General features: G+C 37.2%; 1 protein-coding gene across 7 annotated transcripts in view; it reads left to right on the top strand.

The window, feature by feature from the left end:
* Window positions 1-12,172, top strand: part of KIAA1217 (KIAA1217 ortholog) — a 2,251,763-nt gene that overhangs the window by 1,120,787 nt on the left and 1,118,804 nt on the right. The gene's annotated exons all lie outside the window — the stretch shown is intronic.

The raw sequence follows: 12,172 nt of genomic DNA, 5'->3' as shown, positions 1-12,172 counted from the left end.
CTCTAATGTTTTCATATTTGTTTGCTTCACCACCTGAAGTCCAGGTTGTGGATGAAAAGGATCTTCAGACCATTTGCTTACTTAGCTAATGAATTTGAAAAAATGCCGTGGGAAAGAGACCCTGTCTTATCAGTCTTTGCTTGCCTCCAATAACCTTTAATTCCATTGTACTTGAATCGAGTGTACATATACCTTGGTTCCACTGAGTGATAGAACTAGAAATTTACAAAAGGGGATAGACTTGACTTGATAAATCGAATTCATATCAATTTACTTAATTCCATTTTAACTGAAAACAGAACTGAGTAACAGTGTCCCCATGGTGGACCCTCACTCCCTGCATCCTGTTAATTATAAGAACTCCAGGGATATGGTATAGTGAGAAGAGGAGGCCAGTTTCGATATTTATTTATTTTATTTTATTTATTTTACATTTGTTGACCGGTCTAGTCTAACTGGATATATGTCCATTTTCAGTAGAGGCCCGGGGAGAAAAGCTCCAACCATGAACAGTGACAAAGTTAACAATATATAAAAAGACATGAAAAATCACAATACAGAGGCAGCATTGGTCAAAAGAAAAGTTATAATAATAAAATTATAAACTATAAAAATTATACTAAATATTATACTAAACACAATGGTAGGTATGAGCAAAACCCAATTACGAGAGAAAAGACATTATATTTTATCCTCGTATTATAAAGAAAAGAGTAGCAACTAGATTTGGAGACATAAGTTAGAGGGGTACGGATAGGGGTGAGAGCTGGAAGGGGAAAGAGACATCAGTCTGGGTTAACACATATGTTTTGCTTAGAATGAAACTGGAATTCACTTAATTGACATGCTTGCAATAAATCACTTATGTGTTGGGGGAAAGCGTGGAGTATCAGGTAGCAATCTTTGATACTTAAAAGCAGTCAGCACACTATATTGCTGATCTCAGTTTCTCTTGTCCCTACCCCATGAAACAGGTCTGCCATGTCCGCACATTCACTTGATATCTGATGACCCTGGCTTTTCTGTTTCTACTCCCTCCTCATGTTTTCCCTTTGTCTGTTAATAAACAGTGCTGCACAATGGTCCCCCTATGCTGTACCTGATCCAGCCTTAGCCTACTTCTGTTATTTTGCTACTGTGTGAATGCAAGCCATCCTTTCAAGCTGTATGAGGGCCTGTCAACTTCCCTAGGTCAGCCTGCTAGGTTGATAGGTTCAGACCCCCCGTGAGGGCTTCTGAGCAAGATTCACTGACAAGCGCACACCAGTATCTGGCATGAGATATACCTGATCTGTTTTCTGTAGTAATGACCTTCATTGTGGTATATATGCATAAATGTGCTCTTTATCCAAAGAGGAACAGGTCAGATGTTGCTCCGTCCTCTGCTGTCTAGATGGAACCTTACTTAGCCAGGCATCTTTTTTAAGCTTTAGACAACATGGACTGAAATGTTCTGATCTTATAGGAAAAGATTTGTGCTTTGTATGCACCTAACATAACTACAGATGTTTAGAACCATCCTTAATAGTATGAAAACTAGAGAGCTGGACAAAGGCCTCCAGTAAGTAATATGTTTTATTGTGATGGTGATCTACAGCCAAAAAAGGAGTGTAATGGGACATGATAAGATAAGATTCACTACTGACCTTTCTTCTCTAAGTCATAGTTTCTGCATCACATGTTGTGACTGTTCCATAATGCTCAGGTTGTAGTTATGGCAAAATCACCATCATTTGAAGAATAGAATGTAGCTACTGGTTTATCCAGTAGCAACAGATTTATACTGGTTCATAGGTAAATACTAAGCAATAAGGCTGCAGACTACTACATGCCTAGACAATCATCAATCAGTGGCCAGTGGTGAGAATCAAACCCAATGCAATGCATCTGTGAGGTAAACACCTTAAGCATTATGCCAACCCCCTAACTCTAGAATATTTTTTCTTGATCTTTTAGCAGGGGAAAGTGTCACAAGACTGCAAACCTTTTTCTTACATATGAACACCAGCAAGGCTAGTGACATTATTTGACACAGGAAGCATTATAGCAACTAATCTTTTTTAACAAACAAACCACCTCACCTTTTCTGCAGAAAGTCAGAGTCCAAAAATAAACACCTTTCACTGATAAGTTGTTAATTAAAAAATGGTCAATCATCAGTGCCAGTTATGACAGCCGATGCTCTCCAGTCATCCAAAATAACAGATGGTGAGGAGAGTGACAGTATTGTCTGTTTTTTTTATATTTCTGTTTGTAAACATTTTTGTTGCTGTCACTGGTAGTGTGTGAATACAGAAGGGTTCTCAAGGAAAGAGATTAAAACAGGTAAAGAATGATAAAAGTGACATGTCTTCCTGGGATGTGGGTTTGGGTATGCTTACTCCAGTTCAGCCTTTCTACCTGCCTGACCAAAAGGTGATGTCATGGTAAAAGTACTGGTACTTGCATTGCACCATTGGTATGTGTTTGTCCTAATTCCCTTGTACAGGAAAAGAAAGCTGTAAATCCATGCTCATGGAGTTTGTTACTTAAAAATCTTCTAATTGTGCAGCTACTGCTGGGTTTATATCTTTTTGTACTGGATTACAGAAAGAAAAGCATCATGACACAGTAACTGCTGCTGCACACAAGAGACAGCTTACTGATGGCTATCAGGCACCCGAGCTGAGCTCAGTCAGGAAAAAATAAAAAAGAAGCAGTATTACGTTTTAGTGAAAATAATGCACTACCCTATTTCATACAGACTACTGATGTCTGGGACTGGAATGCAAAAAGTGCAGGACTAAGTTAACTAGAGGAGAAGAAATTTAGTGTTACATGCAGTATTCCGTCTTATTCCCATGTCACGACTCCAACCACACACAGACACACAGACACACACACACACACACACACACACACACACACACACACACACACACACACACACACACTTTCCTGCAGTAACTGGATTTTCACTGTCATACCTTGACATTTATATGTTTGTTTCTGTAGTCTCTTTCAGAAAAGGTGTGTGATATTCTTTTTATGAGATGAAGTTGAAGTATACTTACCTGAAATCTAACACAGGATTTTTCCTTATGAGGTTTGAACGTTCTTGCATTTTGCCCCAGTAAGACTGATTTTAAGGTCCATTGTTTGTTTTTTTTGGAAGAAGTACAATCTCAAACTTCATTTTCATGTAGCCCATTTCCTTATCCATTTTTAAACATGACAAGTGAACACGTGAAAACAGTTTTACTCAGGAGGTTTTAGCTATACACAGTAGTTGCAGTTTCATTAACTTTCATAACTGTGATGTTCAGAATGTGTCACTTTTAGGTTTGATGATACATGCATATATGTATTGATGTAATCAAACTGACTGAGTCTGTCCTGTAAAATACCTGCTGAATGAATTGTAAACTTTATATGGCATGTACCACAGATAGTGTCACTGTATAATATGTATCTTGTTTTACTCTATTCTCAGCAACAGCTTGGTAATGGCACGTCTCAGTGATTTTAACTACTTGTGGGTACCTGATATTTGGGGCCTATTCAGACCTCTCATTGTCTTACCTCAAGAACTCTAGATAAAGCCAAAAGTAATGGGAGGACAAAGGTATACAATCAGAGATAATTTTTAAATATTATTCTAATTATTTAAAAAAAACTTAGTCTGCATTTTCTGAACATTGAGGAGTATGAAATTCTAATGCCTGGCATGGATTTACTACAGGTGCTTGAGTCCCAAGTGCTCAAAAACCACTGCCTCGAAGCCAGACACTCAAACGTCTTGGGGCTTGTGCGGCCACTGTTCAGTCTTGAACGTGAATATGAATTTGGGAAACCAGACTTGTGTAAAGAATGGGAGGAGAATTTTAAGTTTTAGGAGTGAGAGGGGGTTTTAGGATTAGAGAGCAGCATCCCTCTCAACCTCTTACAACAAGAAGTCTGGACAAAGCCTAAAATAATGGGGGGACAATGCCCCAAAAATAGGGACAGATTTGAAATATTGCTCTTATAAACTTAGAATGTTGCTAGAATAACAGGATTTGTCTTAGCATATATTTTCTGAGGTATATGTGGTCTGAAGTACAAAAGTATGCCTTTCTTTAGAGAATTCATTCCTCAAGGATTTGCCAGAAAACCATAAATTTTATTACCACAGATCAAAAATATGAGTCAAAAATCTGAACATTCTGCAAAACTCTGGACAGTTGAGAGATATGGAGAGCAGGAAGAGAGTTTTAGTGTTAGAAAATTATCAAAAAATTTAGGTTTAGGGAGTGGGGTTGGAGTTTTAGGTTTAGGGAGTGATTGGAGACTTTACTGTTAGGGAGTGGAGCGGAGATTTAAGGTAAAGGAGTGAGGTCTCAAGTTGAGGACTGGGTAGGAGCATGAGGGTTAGAGTTTCTGTCCTGGTAGGTCTTTACAGTTTTATAGAGTCACATGGGAGGGCTGTGTTGAAATGTCAGATCAGGCTAGTGGGAGTTCAAGCACTTAGTTGTTTGAGTAAGTGGCAGGAGGTGTTATGTAAGTTACCAGCATGCCAGCACTTGAAGCAGACCTGTCTGGCATTACTGCCTGACTGCAGTTTTCAGGGATTTACCAGAAATTTAAACAGAATGCTCACAGGACATGGCAAAAATATAAGGCAAAATTGGGGGCCTTCTGCAAAATCAGGGACAGTTGAAACGTATGGCCCTACAGTATTCTGCTAACTCTGAAATTTCATAGTGCAGAATCTTTGTATAGAAACCATTTGAGGAATTCAGATATGAAATCCATAACACTTGTAATTGATTTAATAAATGTTAAATATAAAACGAGATTTCTTTCAATTCTGACATTCTGTTAAATATGTATTATTTTTGTTTAGGGTGCTGGATTTTTTTCCTTTTTTTTTTGCCTGGGGAGGATTTGGGTGAGGTTTAGCAAGACAGCTAAAAGAGTTTCTAATCTAAAAAAGAGTTGCAAGTTGCTTATTTTGCCTGTTTAAAACTACAAACAAATCTTCTGCTTGAATGGTTTCCTATTGTTTTTCTGCACTTGCTGGAAATACTGGCTGCATGATTGTTTACATCCTCTCATGTTGCAGGGAGATGAGGTCTTTGTGTGAGCAGCTGCAGGCACAACCCACATTCATTTCATTTACTGACTGTAAAGCAATTGGAGTGGTCAAATGAAGGCCTTGTTTGAAGGAAGCTTTGTCTTTTTTCAGTCATATTGTTCATTTACAGTTAGAAATACTAGTAATGTACATTAGAATCTCACCTTCTTTGTAGTGGCACTACTAACTTTATTCTTTTTTAACTGTATGCTACTCTAGAAGACATCAGGTCATTATTTCAAATGCCCAATGTAATGCTGTATGTGCATTAGAAATAACAAGGCAGATTTCCGTTTATTTATTTACTTATTGGCATTTGATTACTGGGAAAGTCTGACTGGGTAGGTGCCCATTTTCAGTGGCGGCCCCAGGAGGAAAGCTTCATTTTAAGAACAATAATTTCACCATCTTCAATAATACTACAAAAACATCTACAATTTAAACAATTGCACTGAATTAGACATAATGTGAAACCATTGGTTAATTACTTCCTTTTCTTCTTTACCTTCCATAAAAGTAAAACACTTGTTTGAAAAGTAAAAGCCTTCCCAATGTAGAGCTTCAAGTGATGTACTGTCAGTATTAAATATTCCTTTGCACTGCAGATGCTATAAAGTAACAGAAGTAAAGATATGGGTGATGAACAAAATGTTGATCCATTGATTGAAGTAGAAAGATGGTATTAAAAGCAAGGCATGGAATTCCCACCAACCTCACAAATGGCAGCAATTGCATTTACGATGCATTTGTTTTTTCAGGCCTTCTTCTTGCTACACATCAATACATGGCACTTGATACCATCAATAACCAGCACTAAAATGTACAGATGAATATTTATTTATGTTTTTTACCTTTTTTAAATTTTGCTTCTGTTTACAGGTTTGTCTAACTGGATTTAGTCAAAAAAAATTTCATCACAGGTCTGGGAAGAAAAGCTCCAACAAATTACAAATATTTTAGCAATTTAACCATTCAGTATACATGAACAGACATTGGCCATGATTTTAAAAGGCTTGCTGTCAGTGTTAGTGAACGGTACAGCGGTAGCGTTGTTGCCTCACAGCAAGAGGTTCTCCTGTTTGATTCTCGGCTGGAGTGCCTTCTGTGTGGAGTCTGCATGTCCTCCCCATGGTCAGGTGGCCTGTGAAAGACATGTGTGAATGGGCATGCGCCTTCGCTGAAGGTTGGGCGTCGGGCTGGCAACTCGGCACCATAAAAATCTACTACCAATCATTATTGGACCGGAGTTCCACTGGCGACCCCCAACTGGGAAGAGCCGAAAAGACAAACAGCTGTCAGTGTTAGTGAACACTTACATTGCGAGCAGTTGTTTTAGAATCTGGTCCCTGTAGTAAGCCTGTTTATAGTTAGGCCTTACATCAAAGTAAGTCACTTACACTGAGAGCAAGTCTTTTGTAATCTGTCCTATTAAATAACTTGTATTAACAATTACACATACATTTGTTAATTAGTTTATATTTATTTGAAATAAAGGTGGCTATTGCAGTATAAAAGACACTTATGAATTAACTAATGTTGAACATTGATCATTTGAGAAGGTGTATCAGTGTTTGCTTTCTAACCTTCATGATTTCCTGAATGTCATGATAACCTTCTCTTTGGACTAGTAGTTTTTAGTAAAGCGTTGTATATCACTAAGGTAATTTTGAAGTTATTGTTTCATTTTTAAATGTGAGGAAGTTTCAGCCCTGGCCACTGTAGGGTAATATCATCTTTGCACAGGGCAATTGTGGGATAACAAATTGTGATTGCAATATCATTAATGTGAATGGAGAATACGATAGGCCTGAAGACTGATCTGCGTGGTACCCATAATGTGAATATACCTCCATCTGTCATCAGGCTATCAGACTGATCTTTGAATGTCACCGTAACAGGTACTATTTGAACCAGTTTACTACACCGGGGCTAAAACCAGTAGCTATTAGCTTTGTAAGGAGAATCATGGGTTTTATGCTTTCAATGACTGGTAACGTCTATAAATAAGGAACCTGTTACTATTTATATCTGCATAGCTAAATAGATTGTACATGTTACAATGTGTATGGTAGGTACTGTATTATGACATGTTCTAAGGCCGTATTGAAGATGAAAAAGCAGGATGTACTTGTTCAGGTGTTTGTGTATTTGTCCACATATCAGTTTTTTTTCAAATATTGTTTTAGTGGGCAAAGGCTGAAGAAAGGCTAAATGCCATTTGGGGTCAAATAGATTTTTTTTTAAGAATAGATATGATTCGTGAGTGCTTAAACTGTGGGAAGATATAAGTCTTATGTAGTAAGGGAGAGGATGTGTATAAAATATATATGTGAGTGGTTTAGGAACTGTCTGTGCATCTAGTTTTAGGAAGTTTGAGAGGTGTTTAATCCTTGTTTCATTCTTGTCCAACTCCTGTCCATACCTCTCAACTGTCCAGATTTCTGCAGAATGTCCAGATTTTTGCCTCATATTTTTGGTCTGGTCTCATAAAATTTGTGATTTTCTGGCAAATCACTGGGATTATCTTAGGAAATCGCTGGGATGATCTGAGGATTGAAGTCACTAAGTAATGATATACATTTGTGTTTCAGACTTCATATTCATCAGAAAAAAATACATGTTAAGACAAATCCTATTATTCTGGCAACTTTCTAAGCTTATAAGAACAATATTTAAAATCTCTTCCTGTTTGTGGGCCTTTGTCTTCCATTCTGTTAGCCTTTGTCCAGATTTTTTGCACTAAAATGTTGAAAGGTATAGTTGTATCTCTTCCTCAGATTTGTAAGAATGGGACGAAAATAAAATCGGGAAGAGCAGTATCATTAGTTTTGGTCATGGGAAGAGTACTTGCTGTGAAGATATTTTGTGCATTTGTAATTTGGTTGTTTGACTGGGAGGTGAGTATTTTGAAATTACTGAGGCAGTTTGTGCGAGGTTTGCTGCGTATGAACATTTTGGGTATTTGTTACCCTTTCTTTTGAACTATTTGCAGTTATTACATTGTGGAATATTTTACTTCTGCTTTCTATTGAAATATTTAATATGGGTTATCCCCAAAAGCCACAAGCCCACTGAGTTATACATATGACATAAGAATGCAGTAAGTAAATGAGTTTTATTAAATGTAGTACTGTGTGAAGAAATTCCTGTACTATTAGGTTTTCAGTGGAAGGACTTAAGTACTGACAAAATTACAAGGTCAAGAAACCTTACTTCCTTTAGATTTGGCTTTTACAATTATGTTAGGAAAAGAATCATGTAAGTACAAAATACCCTACCTTGACCTTAAAAGAATTGTATATTGAAGGCAACCATTCACCACAGTTGTCAAACTCATTGTTTATAAATCTGTGCATTTTATTATTTAAAAAATAATAAAAAAACAATCCTTATGATTCACTCCGTAACTTTTAAAATTAATATCTCTAACTCACTACTTCGTTCTCCCCATGAGCTGAGCAGTACAGTATCATTTGTGGCTCACACAATGGCATGCTGTGTTATTGAATGGAACAGACCCCTCTGTAAACCAGTTAAGTGGGAGCATTCCATTTAAGTAGGGCATGTCACACTGTCATTCTACTAAAATGTCATTGTGCCATTTAGAGTGGGCATGCTGCTTAGAATTAATTTTAAAATGTATTTGTTACAGCATCCCCTTAATGTATTCTGTAGAAGTCAGTCATAGATTATGCTAAGAGAATTAATGGGTTTAATGTTTACCATTAGAGAAAAGGTGTGTCTGCATGGATATGTGCTAGATATGTGGCCTGTTGAATGGAGCCTTTTATGTACCTTCAGCGTGATATAATTTGTTTGTCTGTGTTCTGCTGTTCTCCCAATCTATACAACCAGACATCTCCCACATCCACTTAAACAGCACATTCATAAAATAACACACAACTTTATAAGTTTAGCCAGGAATGTAGATTACTACCCTATCATCTATTAACTGGAACTTCCTAAAAATCCTCCCCTTAGATGATGCTGTAAATAAATTCAGTACAACTTTCCTTCTTCTTTCGGCTTTTCCCGGTTAGGGGTCGCCACAGTGGATCATCTGTCCGCTCATGATTGGCAGTGGAGTTTTACCTTGTCAAGTTGCTAGCTCAGCTTCCACAGAAGGCACTCAGTACAACTTTCCTGAATATCCTAAATAGCCTTGCACCTCCTAGAAGGCAGAGACTAAAAAATAATGCAGTTTGGTTACCAAAAGGAGTAGAATGCTAATGGAGGGCAGTGAAAAAGCATGGAAAGAATGGTAAAAATATAAAACACCACAATGTCTTGAACACTTCAGAACACTTCAGAATCATGCTAAAAAGAAAATTAATGAGGACAAAAATATGTACTATAATAGCTTTTAGAATAATAGTAACAACTGTAAACAAATATGGACAACCATTAAAGAAATCTTGCATCCCAGCCAAAATTTCAAACCTATCCCCTCTTCCAGTAACTCACCATTCAGAACCACAACACAAAACTCTTATTTCACAGACAGTATAGCATATCTAACCAAGAGTATCACATCTAATCCTGGCCCTGTCCAACAACCACGTATTGCCACATCCAGTTTCAGCTTCAAGTCTGTGCCTACATCCTAGGTAAAACTACTCTTAAGCAAACGTAAAGTGCTCTTCTTCAGCTGATGACCTTCCAAGCAAATACCTAAACATAGCAGCCAGTAGCATTGCCTATACTGTCTCAATCTTTATAAATAGGTCACTCCAAGAATCACATGTTCCCTCTCTCTTTGAAAAAAGTCACACATTATCCCTCTGCATAAAGGAGGAAATTCAACAGACATTACTAACTTTAGACCTATAGCAATCTTATCCCCTCTCCAAAATAATTGAAAAATGTATTCAAAAACAATTGCTAGACTGTCTCATGCAGGAAGAACTCCTATCCTCCACACAACATGGCTTATGTCTTTCCAGTAATACTAACACTGCACTTCTAACCGGGTTCCTATTACGTGATCGAAGACGCCTGTCGAATGCATCTTGATTGAACGTAAAAGAATGAAAAGGCAAAATAGCGAAGCGGCTTTTAAGTGAATACTTTCCCTGGGAAATAATTTGCTAGGCCGCTTCTGTTACTTTGCCGTTTGCGGCACTGTAGTACGATCTCGGAGTTGGTATATTTAAGTAGGGGGGGGCCACAGGGATTTTTTTCCCTTGGAAAAAAAAATCGCTGTTCTGAGGTTTCGCTTACATGGGGTAGATTAATCATCATTCACTTTTTTAAGTGTTCAGTGATGTAATATAGACCCCTTCTAACCTATATAGATACTGCCAACAAATATAGAGGTAATAGCAAACTAGTCTCCTCCTTATTTCTAGACTTGTCTAAAGTCAGCAAACTTCTGTTTCAAAAGTCCTCATTAGGTCTCTTTCAGCCCACCCTTCTGTGGTTCAAAAGTTGCTATCCAATAGGTTCCAGTCAGTATAATGGCACTCCAGCCTTCTTCATACCTGTCAGTCACCACTAGTGCTCTGTCCTTAGTCCCCTCCTCTTTAACATTTTCATCAATACCATTCACACATCCACACAACAGGCCTTCAGAATACAGTATGCAGATGACTCCGCACTTATTTCCACATCTGACAACATGGCACATCTCAAAATAATTAGGCTGTGTAACTCACAATTCGTGCTCAATCTTAAAAAAAACTTTGCTACTACTTTTTCCTCAAATCCCTGTCTTACGAAAAAAACAAAATGTAAAGTCCTCTCTCTTGATAATAAACCATTGAAGTCACTTTTCATAGCAAATAATTAGGGATGATAAATTTAACCTGCATATACAAAACTACACAAGAAAAACTCATCAAAAACTAAGGATGCCATACAGAGCCAAAAACTTTCTTAGCAACGCAACAGAAGCTACAGTTGCCACCACTTATCTCCTCCCCACACTTCTTTATGGCAATCCTATCCTTAACCTCTAGGCATCACAAAAAGCAAAATTTGAACAATGCTTTAACAAAGTTACTAAATGTGCAGCAAATACCCCTTTCAGAGCCCGTCTCTGCATAGCAATAAAAAGCCTAAATTGGTTAGAACTACCCCATCAACTAACATTTACACAGTTTCTTTCCACCTATAAAGTTATCCAGCATCCACCTGCTTGTCCAGACCTAATTGACATTCTACACAACTATGTCCCATTTGGTCATTATGATCCAGTGACTAAAATCTCTTGTATGTCCACAAACTTATCAAATCTGCTGGACATTGTCTATACTGTGCCATGTTGCTGAGGCCTAGAAATCCTTTTTCTGTATCCATCAGGTCAATACCCTCACAACCATCCTTCAAAAACATTCTGAAAGACTCCCTAGCCCAAACAAAGCTCTGTTCTTTCTCTGCACCAGGATAAACTATATCCCTAAATGTCAACAAGTACCTGTATTCATACCTTACATCTCCTTCCTCTCCCTTCTTCACTCACTTCCTTACTTCTATCAATTTCTCTCTGTTGACTTTCTCTCTAAATATACCATAAGCTTACATTTCTCTCATTTCATACTAAAATTCCTTTTTGTGTTATCCTAACTTACCTTTAATTTATCTATAAACTGGCTACAGTTTCTCTAAATATTAAATCATCATGTAACTTGTATCTATTCTTAACCAATGTTTTCATATTATGTCCAGTTTGGTATAATTATTTAAACTGTAGATTTTTTTAATTATTTTTGAAAATTGTAAAATTATTGTTATTAAAATGTTTTGTAACACTTTCGAGGTTTTATTCCCTGGGCATCTGCTGAAAATGGGTTGCTATCCAGTCGGACTTTCCCAGTAATCAGATGTCAATAAAATAAATACAAATAAATAAATGTAGCTATCCTAGCTTAGCAGTGATACTTCTCTGTATGAAAAATCCTCTGAGCTGCTTTATTTATACTCTAATGATGGTTTCTTATGCAGTCTTTGTTTAAATCACAACTTACAACTGCATCAGATTGTTAAATGTAAAATGCAAAAGAGGTTGTATTTCAGACTTTGACACCAACCAGTGATTAAACATGAAATAAATTAATAATAAATAAATACATTTGTTTC

Source organism: Protopterus annectens, chromosome 12.part0 (assembly GCF_019279795.1).
Source record: "Protopterus annectens isolate FY-2018-M chromosome 12.part0, PAN1.0, whole genome shotgun sequence".
Lineage (NCBI taxonomy): Eukaryota > Metazoa > Chordata > Ceratodontiformes > Protopteridae > Protopterus > Protopterus annectens.
The sequence above is the reverse complement of the archived record's forward strand: the minus strand, read 5'-3'. Positions and strand labels throughout refer to the sequence as shown.